This window comes from Rana temporaria, chromosome 4 (assembly GCF_905171775.1).
Source record: "Rana temporaria chromosome 4, aRanTem1.1, whole genome shotgun sequence".
Classification (NCBI taxonomy): Eukaryota; Metazoa; Chordata; class Amphibia; order Anura; family Ranidae; genus Rana; species Rana temporaria.
In genome coordinates, this window is record NC_053492.1 from 371534432 (window position 1) to 371549426 (window position 14995).

The 14995-nt window shown below is 44.2% G+C and overlaps 1 protein-coding gene across 1 annotated transcript in view; it reads right to left on the reverse strand.

Annotated features, from left to right (window-relative positions):
- Positions 1-14995, reverse strand: part of SNX9 (sorting nexin 9) — a 159315-nt gene that overhangs the window by 114133 nt on the left and 30187 nt on the right. The window lies entirely within an intron of this gene.

Sequence of the window (14995 nt, forward strand, 5' to 3'; positions counted from 1 at the left end):
GAATGGTGAGTCTGCATTCATGGCAATGTGGTTGGTGCTGCATTCATGGCAATGTGGTTGGTGCTGCATTCATGGCAATGTGGTTGGTGCTGCATTCATGGCAATGTGGTTGGTGCTGCATTCATGGCAATGTGGATGGTGCTGAATTCATGGCAATACGGTTGGTGCTGCATTCATGGCAATACGGTGGGTACTGCATTCATGGCAATACGGTGGGTGCTGCATTCATGGCAATACGGTGGGTGCTGCATTCATGGCAATACGGTGGGTGCTGCATTCATGGCAATACGGTGGGTGCTGCATTCATGGCAATACGGTGGGTGCTGCATTCATGGCAATACGGTGGGTGCTGCATTCATGGCAATACGGTGGGTGCTGCATTCATGGCAATACGGTGGGTGCTGCATTCATGGCAATACGGTGGGTGCTGCATTCATGGCAATACGGTGGGTGCTGCATTCATGGCAATACGGTGGGTGCTGCATTCATGGCAATACGGTGGGTGCTGCATTCATGGCAATACGGTGGGTGCTGCATTCATGGCAATACGGTGGGTGCTGCATTCATGGCAATACGGTGGGTGCTGCATTCATGGCAATACGGTGGGTGCTGCATTCATGGCAATACGGTGGGTGCTGCATTCATGGCAATACAGTGGGTGCTGCATTCATGGCACTTGTGAGGCTGCAGATGGGCACTGATTAGGCTGCATTGATGGGCACTGACCCTTATTTTGCTTCACAGTACTTTATTTAAAATGTAAGATTTCTTCCTGAAACCTCCTGAAACTTCCTTTTTAAAATTAAGGTGCGTGTTTTAAGCACATAAATACGGTATTATCCAAATAACACGCCTAAGCTCATCTCTTCACCACACACAGCCACAAAGGCAAGAGAATTATTGTTAGGCAGTGTATTAGTGCTCGAACCAACACACTTCGACCAAATTTTAATGGTTTAAAGAATGTCAGGCAAAATGGTTGGCCCTCAAGCATGTTCACTTCATCAAATCTGGCCCTCTTTGAAAAAAGTTTGGACACCCCTGCTTTAGTAGCATTAGCTACATATAGTATGTGTGCTGTGTTCCGGTAGCAGTCCCGGCAACTTGCCGTCTGTTGCTAGAACTAAACAAAATTGGGCTGAGCATTTCTCCGGCATTCAGGAGAAGCCTTATGGTTTAAGTAATGAAACAAGGCTTCCTCAGATTGGCCGATGTGGAAATCATGACGTTATCCGCCTGCTTCTTCACCTCAGCCAATACGGGGAAGCCTTTAATTCATTAATGAAAATACAAGGCATCTCATGAATGGTGAGGAAGCACCAAGCCCAACTCTATTCAGTTCTGCCAGTAGATGGGAATTCACCCGTACTGCTGTCAGAACAGAGCACCGCATACTGTACAAAGCAAATGCTAGTACAGTAAAACCTTGGAATGCAAGCATAATTCGTTAACATGCTTGTAATCCAAAGCACTTGTATATCAAAGCAAAATAATGGAAACTCAGATGATTTGTTCCGCAAACATTAATTCATAGGTCCTTCAGTTTATGGTCCATAAAAAAAAAAGATTATAGCAATGTAACCAGATTGTGGAACCATAAAATGTCCATCCACAAATGGAAGCCTCCACAAGGGGATTAGAAGCAAAATACAGCAGGAACTACAGAGTATAAAAGAGAAGAGCGGCGCCTCTAAAAGTAGCAATATGTTGCTAAATGTTGGACCTTCAGTAAATGTAACCAAGTCAAAATGTATTTAAAAACGTTGCTTGTCTTACAAAACGCTTCTCAAACCAAGGTTTTACTGTACAGTATATTACAAAGCACACAGTGGCCACATAGTTATGTAATATACATTTTTCATTTGGACCAGCTTGGCTCTGAAAATCTACTTTAAACTGAAAAGTTTAGTTGTTCTTTAATATTCAGACCTACCTCCTGGCTAGAAGGGGCAACCACAGCCATTGATTTGTTATACAAACTACCTGTCTACTGAGGGATTTCAGTGGATTAATGTTATAATATAAATTGGAGCTCAATCTCCTATGTATTACTTAGTTGCCTAGTTATGTTTGGCTGTGTTCTTTCCTTTTCCACAGGGGATGTACGAGTCAAGAGAGACACAACAAGCTACATTAAGGATATCATGTTTGCAATATTTTCTATGTGAAGAGTCATTACAATTTTTATATCTCAATACTGGAGCTCAGTGGTTTCTCAGACCACCAGCTTGGCTTGCTGCCTTTCGGTGATATGTGAACAGAGAGGGACAACTTCAGTCACTTACAATGTTCACAAATAGTTATAAAATAGTGTTCTACTATGGCAAGTATTTCTCACTGTTGAAAGCTCCAAGTAAAGTGTGTTAGGTATGCTCCTGTCTCAACCTGGGTACCTGTTTTGTTCTCTGAGGCCCTGTACATACGGCCGGGAATCCCGTCAGGAAAAAAACGTTGGTTTTCCTGGCGGGATTCCTGGTAAGCTTTTCTTGCCAAGCCGTGCATACAGACGGCCATTCAAAAGAACCCCCGTTCTTTTGAATGGCAAGAACGCGGTGACGTCATCGACTTTGATGAGCCGGCGCTCGTCTCATTCGATGTCGTCGCCGCCATCTTGCTACACCCTACACTATGCCTTGTATGCTACCGCGCATGCTTATCGAGCATGCACGGGTTTACCTTTGGACAGGTAAGCATACAGATGACCGGTTTTCTTGGTAGGAAACACTCTTCCGGGAAACCCAACGAGAAAATAGAGAGCAGGGTTCTCTATTTTCCGTCGGGATTCTCGGCTGTTTTCCTGACGGAAAACTGCTAGAGAGCATACACACGGCCGGGATTCCCGGCCAAATACTCTCCTGGCAGTTTTCCTGTTGGGAAAACCGGTCGTGTGTATGAGGCTTTACAAAGGAAACAATGACAGCTACTCCGTTATTGCCGGACCAATGGTTAGGTTACTTATATTTTAAATTGGTTAGTAGTAGGGTATGTAGCGCCTGTGTACTTATCAGTACAGTTGCTATGTCAAATTTAGTAGGATGAGAGAGTTACCTTGCTCTCATCCGTGCTGTTTTGCTAAATTTGGCTGCCAGCCCTGGAGTGTTCCCTGGGTCATTCTGTGCTCCAGAGATGTAGTTCCATCTCTGGATGGCAGGTGGCGCCAGAGGGGTCCGGGCGGAGGTGCCTTCTCCAGCAGCCAATCGGGGAGGTGTTTCCCTCGCGGGGCATGCTCAGGAGGGGTATTTCTGTGGCAGACACCATTTTGTGGGGTTCTTCGCGGTTTCCTGGTTCCAGGTGCGGCACCCACCTTTGGGGTGTGCACACATTACAGGCCCCGGCGAGATGGCCTACCAGGCTGGGGCTCATATGCTAGGCAGAGTTCCTGACTCTGGGCCCTCATGGCCTGGAGCAACTGATGCTGTCAAGGGGCCCCCGTGACTTACTGGGTTCCCCATCTTTATTGAGAAGATCCCAAGCGAGTTGTGCTGTTCAGTGGGGAGTCGGTCTGAGGTGAGCCCGGAGGCAGGTGATCCGATAGGGCTTAGACGAACCTTCGGGGATCTGGGTGACCGGACACTGACAGGTTGTATGCTGCAAACTGTCAGTTTGTCGGTGACCCCAAACTATAAAGTCTACCTGGGAAAGATTCAGGCAAGATTGTGTTACTGGGAGGGTTTGCTCTACTATCCATGCTTTCAAGTACTGGGCCTGTGGCAGAGGTCTCATCACTAAATCCCAATCCTATTAGAGCCAAGTCTGTGGCAGAGACGTGTTCCTTCCCAAAGGTTCTAGTGACGCTCCGGCTGCCAGGCCTGTGAGAGGTACCTGTCCAGGGGCACTATACCCACTTCGGCTGGAGTGGCGACGAAGTAAAAGCTGCTACTAGAAGCAGGACTGCTTCAATCTATCCATAGGCCTGAGTCAGCAAAGTTCTTTTTTTTTCCTTTTCCACCAACCTATCCTCTCTACCTCAAGTTGATTGTTGGTCGTGTTGGGCCGCAAATAAAGCATTGAAAACGTCACCCTACTATCTGGACATTCCGTTATTGCTTCACACCACCATCATCATCCCTAGACACATCGTAGAGGTAACGTAACTACGCCGATCCCAAATCTAACCAGCTGCTCCTCCGGGGGTAGCGCTACAGGTATACTAGAGCAAAGAGTACCTTTCATTTCCTACCAGCTGCTCCCTGCTTATTGGACCCAATATTCAGTACTGTTTTTATTTACAAGCATTTTATTATAAATACCTAAAGGAAACAACCCCTATGTAAAAAGATCCAAACTCAAGGTGAGAGATTATGTATATGTAATGCTTGTGGTATGAGCTGCAAAGAATACTAACCCAAAAAATAATGGTAAGCATAAAAAGATGATGTTGCACATAAAACAAACTAGAGAGGACACCTGGACAGCAATCATACATTGACTCATGATTTGTACCGATTACCAAGTTTAATTTACTTCCTAGCCACTGGTGGGGCACCATCTCTAGGTTTTGATGTGGTGTGGGCACCATCTCTTGGTTTGACTTGGTGTAGACACCATCTATAGGTGTGATTTTATGTGGGAACCATCTCTAGGTGTGATTTTATGTGGGCACCATCTCTAGATTTTGATGTGGTGTGGGCACCATCTCTAGGTTTTGATGTGGAGTGGGCACCATCTCTAGGTTTTGATGTGGTGTGGGCACAATCTCTAGGTTTTGATGTGGTGTGGGCACAATCTCTAGGTTTTGATGTGGTGTGGGCACCATCTCTAGGTTTTGATGTGGTGTGGGCACCATCTCTAGGTTTTGATGTGGTGTGGGCACCATCTCTAGGTTTTGATGTGGTGTGGGCACCATCTCTAGGTTTTGATGTGGTGTGGGCACCATCTCTAGGTTTTGATGTGGTGTGGGCACCATCTCTAGGTTTTGATGTGGTGTGGGCACCATCTCTAGGTTTTGATGTGGTGTGGGCACCATCTCTAGGTTTTGATGTGGTGTGGGCACCATCTCTAGGTTTTGATGTGGTGTGGGCACCATCTCTAGGTTTTGATGTGGTGTGGGCACCATCTCTAGGTTTTGATGTGGTGTGGGTACCATCTCTAGGTTTTGGTGTGGGCACCATCTCTAGGTGTGACATTATGTGGGCACCATCTCTAGGTGTGACATTATGTGGGCACCATCTCTAGGTGTGACATTATGTGGGCACTATCTCTAGGTGTGACATTATGTGGGCACCATCTCTAGGTGTGACATTATGTGGGCACCATCTCTAGGTGTGACATTATGTGGGCACCATCTCTAGGTGTGACATTATGTGGGCACCATCTCTAGGTGTGACATTATGTGGGCACCATCTCTAGGTGTGACATTATGTGGGCACCATCTCTAGGTGTGACATTATGTGGGCACCATCTCTAGGTGTGACATTATGTGGGCACCATCTCTAGGTTTGATTTGTGTATTTCTAAAGCAACTGTCATTTCACTGTTAACTGAAATTAAATGCACACTCTTAAACAATTAGGCTTCACTAGAATTGTACCATTAAATGTATTATATTTGCATATCTGCTAAAGAGTGATAAAACAGTAACCAGACATAGTTATTAACATAGTTAGCTTCCAAACCAATGCATTATAAGCTAGTCCTATATGTGCCTACATTATTAATAATCCTTACCACAAAACACATCAAAGAAGTAAGACAATTTACAAATTGTGTTCTAAATGAAGTCCTTCACCACAGTTAAACCTACAATGTAAAATTTCACAAGAGAATAGATTACAGTAAGCAGCTTTATATGAATGAAAAAGGTAATTATGCATCCCATTAGCTTTTTGCTAAAGGCCAAATGCATAAAGCAAACCTGTGCTTCCCCTATGTAGAGCAAACAAACAGAATTGTTTTAATGGCCTCCTCCCTAGCATCCCATATTTACTTTTACCTCGCTCCCTCACAACTCGGTTTAGTTGCTGGGAATTAAGAAAATATCTAGTACTTGAAGGTATGATGAAGGAGCTTACAGTATGACTTACTCCAGGTGACAGTACCAGCCAGTCACCAAAGTTGTCACATGAAGAGTCCATAGCCTTCTGACCTGAACAACTTGTAGCTTACAATGGGGGCCTTTTGTTGCTCTCAGCTAAATGAAGTGGCGGTGAAGTTGAAAGTGGTGGTGTGTATACGACGCTGACGAGAGAGGTATAAAAGTGAACCTATCACGGGCAAAGCACAGGTTCACTTAAAAGCCCAATTGACCAATCAGTTTAAATCAGCTAAATACCATCCAGGGTCATCAATATAAAATGTGTTCTACAGTTTATTTTCTTTCTAAAGCAGCAATGTCCCCTACATAGAAGAGCCTATCCCCCGTCAGCTGCTGAAGAGTAGGACCGCTGCTGTTTGTGTTCTTTAGAAAGCTCTGGATTTGATTCATCAGGGGGCATATTGGACCTCTCCAAAGAAGCCACCGCTTTCCCACCGAGAGCAAGGGTCCCACTCCACTGAATCACCCATTAGTACACCTCCCCCCTACACATAACAATAAACAGTTAAGACATTTTGAAAATCTTACCATTGATGAGAAAAGTCTAATTGAATTTTTATGAATCTCATCTTTGCAATTCAAAAGATAACAGCATCTGCTCTGCCAAAAAGTAGGTGTGTCCAATGCCTCGTACACACGATCTGCCCTTTGCCCGACCAAACTCACATCGGAATTCCGACGGAATTCCATCGGAGGAAAGGAGAGCATGTTTTCTATGTAAACTCAGATGGAATTCCTCAGAATTTCCGATGGGCATACACACGGTCGGAATTTCCGATGTAAAAAGTCTGTCTAACCTTTTCATCGGAAATTTTGATCATGTGTACGGGGCATTAGAGTCTCGGTCTGCCCACAACAGCATGTGGGGCTGAATTACATCACTGCTTCTGGGAGAAAGAACTACAGACGGGTTGTGTCAAGACCAGTGGCTGGGGAATAGAAGGCATGGCAGTCACCGGTCTTACAAACAGGAAACCAAAGAGAATTAACCGTTCGATTTGAAAATAATTAGGCTATTTCCGAGCAACTACTGAGTGAACGAGAAGAATTACATATTTAGTGAAGGTAGGAAATCGGACATGAAAATAAGTTTTTGCCCAGAGTTCTGCTTTAACTGCTTGCCGACCAGCCGCCGCAGTTATACGGCAGCAGGCCGGCACGGCTGCGCGAGATCACGTAGCTATACGTCATCTCGCGAATCAGGGAGCTGTGTGTGTAAACACACCGCTCACGGTCCTGTCAGGGGGAGAAATGCCTGATCGTCTGTTCATACAATGTATGAACAGCGATCTGTCATTTCCCCAAGTCAGTCCCACCCCCCCTTCAGTTAGAACACACACAGGGAACATAATTAACCCCTTCCTCGCCCCCCTAGTGTTAACCCTTTCCCTGCCAGTGGCATTTTTATAGTAATCAATGCATTTTTATAGCACTGATCGCTATAAAAATGCCAATGGTCCCAAAAATGTGTCAAAAGTGTCCGATGTGTCCGCCATAAGGTCGCAGTACCGATAAAAATCGCTGATCGCGCCATTACTAGTAAGAAAAAAAATTAATAAAAACGCCATAAAACTATGCCCTATTTTGTAGACGCTATAACTTTTGCGCAAACCAATAAACGCTTATTGCGATTTTTTTTACGAAAAATATGTAGAAGAATACGTATAGGCCTAAACTGAGGAAACAAATAGTTTTTTTATATATTTTTGGGGGATATTTATTACAGCAAAAAGTAAAAAATATTCTTTTTTTTTCAAAATTGTCGCTCTATTTTTGTTTATAGCGCAAAAAAAAAGAAAACGCAGAGGTGATCAAATACCACCAAAAGAAAGCTCTATTTGTGGGGAAAAAAGGACGGCAATTTTGTTTGGGAGCCACGTCGCACGACCGCGCAATTGTCAGTTAAAGCGACGCAGTGCCGAATCGCAAAAAGTGGCCCGGTCATTGACCAGCAATATGGTCCGGGGCTGAAGTGGTTAAAGAAAACAAAACTGTCTAGTTTACACCAACATTGCCCCCTGAAGAGCATTCCATTGTGTCGCATCCTTACTACTCGTTTTAGGGCAATTTGCCACTGATACAGTGCGGTTTTCCTGCAGCGCAGGTGCAGTGCAGTGTACCCGTAGTTTTTTTTATCTGCACGTTGTCAAAGACTTTCATTACATCATGTGGTTTTTGGGTGTTTTCTGAAAGCACACCAGGAGTCCTACATGTAGGAATTTTGGTGCGCTTTCAGAAAACGCACCAAAATGCCCCACTTACCACTAATATAAGGATGTCCAGCTCCCATTGATCACTGATCTAAGGGTGTACCGCTTCATTCGACCACTATTATAAGGAGGTCCCTCTCCCGTTGACCACTAATATAAGGCTGTCCTTTTCCCCATGATCACTAAACAAAGGGGGCCCATGTCCCACTTACCCCTAATTTAAGGAGGTCCATCTCCCATTGGTCACTGATATAAGGAGGTACTGCTTCCTTCGACCACTATTATAAGGATGTCCCTCTCCCTTTGACCACTAATATAAGGCTGTCCTTTTCCCCTTAATCACTTAAATAAGGGGGTCCTTGATCCACTTGCCACTAATATAAGGAGGTCCTTCTATCACTGACATAAGGGGGGTCCCTCTCTCTTTGACCAATAATATAAGGGGGTCCTTCTCCAATTAAGCATCACTAATATAAGGGGGTCCTTGTCCCACTAATCACTAATTTTAGGGATTCCTTCTCTCACTGACCACAAGTGAATGAAGGCACTTTTCTACTGCCCACCAATGTAAGAAATCATTTCTCCATTAAACACCAATGTAAGGGTCATTATTGTTTCATTTATTTCATGATTATTACTTAAAATAATTAGTCTTATAGGAGCAGAGAAGTATTAAAAAAACTGAATCTGCTTGAGTGTCAAGTACCCTAGGAACATTCTTTATGTTTCATCTATCATTATATCTATCCAGGGCTTTTTTTCAGGGGGAACTTGGGGGAACTCAGTTCCACCACCTCTGGTTCAGACCCTTTGGTGTCCGCTCACCACAATCACTTGTAAACACAGAAGTCTGGTTTCTGTGTGTACAAGTCACAGCTCTACACTCTGTGTGTAACCCCCTGAACTCTAAACTGTATGTAATGCAGTCCTGGTATTTAATGCCCCTTTAGGACCCTTCTACTGTTTTTGAAATCTGAACGGGGTCGTGGTTGAGTTCCTGCACCTATTTTCTGAGAAAAAAAGCTCTGTATCTATCTCTTTGCTGGAGAGAAAGCTGTAACAAAGGAACGCCGGTATAAACATCTCCCTGCTTAGGCTTCATTCTCTGTATTAGTGCTTTTTGAACCTGTCCTGCTGCCGTTTTATTATTTCACCATCAGTCATCAGATCACCGGTTATTAAAGTGGTTGTAAACCCGTTACAACCACTTTTACCTACAGGTAAGCCTAGATTAAGGCTTAACTGTAGGTGCTTGAAATATCTCCTAAACCTCCATGGTATAGGAGATATTTAAAGAAATGACGGGTGCCGATGTCTACGGCGCATGTGCCATAGACACCAGCACAGGCGCACTTTAGCAACAGCGATCGTGCCCTTCCTAAAGGAGTATGTGCCGGGACTGATGGCTCCCGCGCGCATGCCAATCACAGCCCTGGAGCCGCGATACCCGGAAGTAACCACCGGAAGAGATGTCGGCCGCCCGAGCAGTGTATGAGAACGGCTGCGGGGGCTTCGATCGGAGGTGAGCATTACATAATGAGCTATGCATACTAGCTCATTATGCCTTTGTCTTACAGGGATTTTTTTTTTTTTTTAAGGCTTTACTTCCTCTTTAAAAAGCTAGATCTGACATAAGGAAATAAGGAAGGTAAACCCTGCCCCTACCATGATAGCCGCCGCCTCGTAAATGGGAAGAAGGACAAGTGATCAGCTGCAAGGCGCCTGAAGGCAATACTAGCAGCTAGTCCTTTGCCCTCTGCCTGCTTTTTTGGGGACAGCATTTGCTGTTTCGGTCTACGTTAAACCTCAAAAATTGGAAAGACATTCAGCACTACAAAAATGTCTGAACCTTACAGCAAGGCTAGTTTAAAAATATTCACAGAGGACAAAAATAAATAAATCTTCAAAGCAAAAAATAATAATTTGATCTTAAAAATGAAAGCAGTAGCTATGAATCTGCTTTCAGTTCACAAATCAGGTTACGAATATCAGCATTGTACAGCTGGTTAATATTATACGATTATACATGGCAACATTGCATGGGTCAGCAATTCCTACTACAGCCAAATTTGCCTTGTAGGAAACATTTCCTTTGAAAAAGCGAATGCTAGTAGCAGCGAGACATTAAATACACACCTTTGTCATCTAAACTGCGAGATCAAACTCAGCGAAAACCAATAATGAAAGAACATGATGACTACATATTACAATGGTTGTCATCTCCCTTTGTGGTTTCCACATTCTCAGCAGGTGTTCCATTACCAATGTCTTAATTATTGCAGCCTCGTGTATTTCCAAAAAGAATCGGTAATATGACACTAAACTCAAGTATGTATTCTTAACTCAAAAAAGTACTATAACTCCCAGCCTCCTCCAGATTTATTTTTTTGGGTGCTGTGATCTGACTTCCTTTTAAGGGTGGCTGTGTTCATTCTCTATGGTCCCACTCTATATAAGAACTCTCACGTCTGAGATGGAGGAGGGTGACGAAGGACTATGGAAAGTGCGCACATAGTGCCGCCGCCACCACCACCGTCTACTGCTCTTTCTAAACGAATGGTAGGGAGAAAGGAAAGGAGAGGTTCCAGAACTTATGGAGGGCGTTACAATTGGGTAGAAAAACACAGGAAGGAACAATTTTATGAAAAAAAATATGTTACTGGGCCATTAACCACTTAAGCCCCGGACCTTTAGGCAGCTAAATGCCCAGGCCAGGTTTTGCGATTCGGCACTGCGTCGCTTTAAAAGACAATTGCGCGGTCGTGCGACGTGGCTCCCAAACAAAATTGGCGTCCTTTTTTCCCCACAAATAGAGCTTTCTTTTGGTGGTATTTGATCACCTCTGCGGTTTTTATTTTTTGCGCTATAAATAAAAATAGAGCGACAATTTTTAAAAAAATGCAATATTTTTTACTTTTTGCTGTAATAAATATACCCCAAAAACATATATCATTTTTTTTCCCCTCAGTTTAGGCCGATACGTATTCTTCTACCTATTTTTGGTAAAAAAAAAATCGCAATAAGCGTTTATCGATTGGTTTGCGCAAAATTTATAGCGTTTACAAAATAGGGGATATTTTTATTGCATTTTTATAAAAAAAAAATTTTTTACTATTAATGGCGGCGATCAGCGATTTTTTTCGTGACTGCGACATTATGGCGGACACTTTGGACAATTTTGACACATTTTTGGGACCATTGTCATTTTCACAGCAAAAAATGCATTTAAATTGCATTCTTTATTGTGAAAATGACAGTTGCAGTTTGGGAGTTAACCACAGGGGGCGCTGAACGTGTTAGGCTTCACCTAGTGTGTGTTTACAACAGTAGGAGGGTGTGGCTGTAGGTCTGATATAAAGGGGATGACACAATTGATGCGCCGCCACAGTGAAGCACAGGGAAGCCGTGTTTACATACGGCTCTCCCCGTTCTTCAGCTCCGGGGAGCGATCGCGACGGAGCGGCTATAAACGAATAGCCGCGCCGTCGTCCCGGATCGCTCCCCGAGGTAAGCCGCCCGCCGCACACAGCGCGGGGGGTCCACGATCGGACCCGCTAGAAGGCAAGGACGTATATATACGCCCATCTGCCTGTTCGTGCCATTTTGCGGACGTAAATAGTCGTGCGGCGAGCGCTAAGTGGTTAAGTAGTGAATGTGCATGGAACATTTTTGGAGAATAAGTATCCGACTTTAAAAGTATGTTACAGTGGAACCTCGGATTGTGAGTAAAGCAGTTAACGAGCGTTTCGCAATACGAGCACTGTATTTCCTAAAATCCTAACTTGGTTTGCGAGTGTTCTCTCAAAAAAAAGGAGCAGGATTCAGGCCAAAGAGGAGTGCAGTACCGCGTTTGGCCTGAGTTGGGGGGGGGGGCGCCGGAGCTGAACAGCGCCGTTCGGAAACAGCCAGAAAGGCCGGAGGACAGTTCGGGTGACCTCGGCAAACCTCGGAAAGGCTTGGGAATGGAGTCTTTCCGAGGTTTGCGGAGGTCAGCCGAACTGTACTCGGGCCTTTAAGGACATTTCTGAGGCTCTCCGGCGCCCCCCCCGCCTCTGGCCACAAGTGGTATTGCATGCCATTGAATCAATGCGGAACAAATTATTTTTGTTTCCATTGACTTCAATGGGGAAACTCGCTTTGATATGCGAGTACTTTGGATTACGAGCATTCTCCTGGAACGGATTATGCTCGTAATCCAAGGTTCCACTGTACTTTAAATTTGGCATTGTTAATAAAGTATGACAATACGCATACAATGGGCATATGTCCAAAAAGTTGGCCATACACAGTTTGAGTTTCGGACAAAATTTGGCACTGACGTTTTTACAAAAGTCAATAATTAACTGACTTTTGGCAAATACGTATGTCTGAAAATTGTCAAACAGCGGCTGCAACCAATCAGAAGCAGTGTTAGTTGAGGTATTTTGACATCCGCCATTGGCCAGAATAGCTCGACAGGAGGAAGTCATCTAGCTGAATTGTTAGCATCCCTGTCTAATCTGTAAGGTTTATTTCTTTCAGCCTAAGGAATCTATACATGTATGGCCAAGCTTTAGGATCCTTTCACATGGCATTTCAATCAGGTCCGCTTGTCAGTTTTTCAGGCGGACCTGAACGGACCCTCCAGTCTCCCCTATAGAGTGTCCACTGACACCCGCCGTCATTCGATTCTGCCTGCAAAATCGTCATTTACGTCATTACATGACGTTTCCAATTTACAAGCCGACCTCAACGCTCTGTCTAATTGGGAGACTATATGGCAGATGAGGTTTAATGTTGATAAATGTAAAGTTATGCACTTGGGACTAAGAATATGCATGCATCATACATGCTAGGGGGAGTACAACTGGGGGGATCCATAGTGGAAAAGGATCTGGGGTTTTGGTAGATCATAAGCTCAATGATAGCATGCAATGCCAAGCTGCGGTTTCCAAAGTCCTTTCTTGTATTAGAAGAGGTATGGAGTCCAGAGTACTCCCTGTACAAATAATTAGTAAGACCTCATCTGGAATATGCAGTTCAGTTTTGGGCCCCAGTTCTCAAAAAGGATATTGGGGAACTGCAGAAAGTGCAGAGAAGAGCAACCAAACTAATAAGAGGCATGGAGGAGCTCAGCTATGAGGAAAGATTAGAGGAACTGAATTTATTCACTCCTGAGAAGAGGAGAATAAGGGGGGATATGATCAACATGTACAAATATATAAGGGTTCCATACAGTGAACTTGCTGTTGAGTTATTCACTTTACGGTCAACACAAAGGACAAGGGGGAACTCTTTACGTCTAGAGGAAAGGAGATTTCACCTCCAAATATGGAAAGGTTTCTTCATAGTGAGAGCTGTGAAAATGTGGAACAGACTCCCTCCAGAGGTGGTTCTAGCCAGCTCAGTAGATTGCTTTAAGAAAGGCCTGGATCCTTTCCTAAATGTACATAATATAACTGAGTACTAAGATTTGTAGGTAAAGTTGATCCAGGGTAAATCCGATTGCCTCTCGTGGAATCAGGAAGGAAATTTTCCCCTGCTGTAGAAAATTGGATCGTGGTATGCTGGGGTTTTTTGCCTTCCTCTGGATCAACTGTGGGTATAGAATTGGGTATATGGGATTGTATGATATTATTATGATTATTATTGTTATTATTAATATCATTTTTTTTATGGCTGAACTGGATGGACTTGTGTCTTTTTTCACCCTGACTATGTAACTATCTAACCCTTCCTCTCAGCACTACTGTCCCTGGCCAGCTCCTCTCATTCATTGGATTTTAGCTCATCGATAAGGCTCAGCATCACATGTGGTCATTAGGCTGCATTCACACCTCCGCGACAAGTAACGCCGCGATTAGTGTAACTTTTTTTTTTTTTACAAATCCTTCCCATTGCTTTGTATGGCCGAACGCCAATGCCGCCTGAAAAAAAGAGTCCGGGACTTTTTTTCAGGCGGCAGGCGTACGGCGTCTATGAGATGTGAACCATCTCATAGACAGCAATGGGAATTCTCCCCTCCAGCGGCACAAGCGTCCGGCGTTTTGTCGCAGAGGTGTGAATGGGGCCTTAGAGAGGAGCCAAGGCTTGTTCTGATACTTGTCCAAACCCACCTGAGTGAGCACACCAGGAAGCTGGGCCAATCAGAAGTAGACGAGGCATTCCCCACCCCACAACCACATGTATACACACCCAGTGTATCCGTGCAGCTTTGGGGAATTCCCTGGCCACAGATGATTTGCCCGGTATAGCCGACAGCTTCCTGGTGGATTCGGACTAGAATCTGATCATGCCTGGGCTCATCACATGTGGGCATTACCAAGGCAGTCTGCAAGTAAATGTATCTACTTATCAGGACATTTTATTATTTCCATAACTCATCCCAACAGCCAGCCCAACTGCATTAGGGCTAAGGGCTGTAGAGAGGGGGGGAGTATTAAGGCAGGGTGCTTTGACGTTTTCAGCTATTTACAGGCCCCTCCCACAAGTCACGATCTACCTGCATTGCCTAGAGAAGCATGGCAACCCAGTGATGATATCACTACATCTAAAAAAAGATGTCATGAAAACAGAAATGGTTTTATTAAAAATGTCATTAGCATTAATGAGGGGGGAAGGAACCAGTCTAGGCAAACTAAAGAAGAATAAACTTCAGCTTTAAGGATGAGGCATGCGTGTGCAGATTTCTTGAGAACAACAAATTTCTAAATAACAAAGACAAACCCTCATACTGCAGCTTAAAGCTTGACATTAACTGGGTGTATCCGAT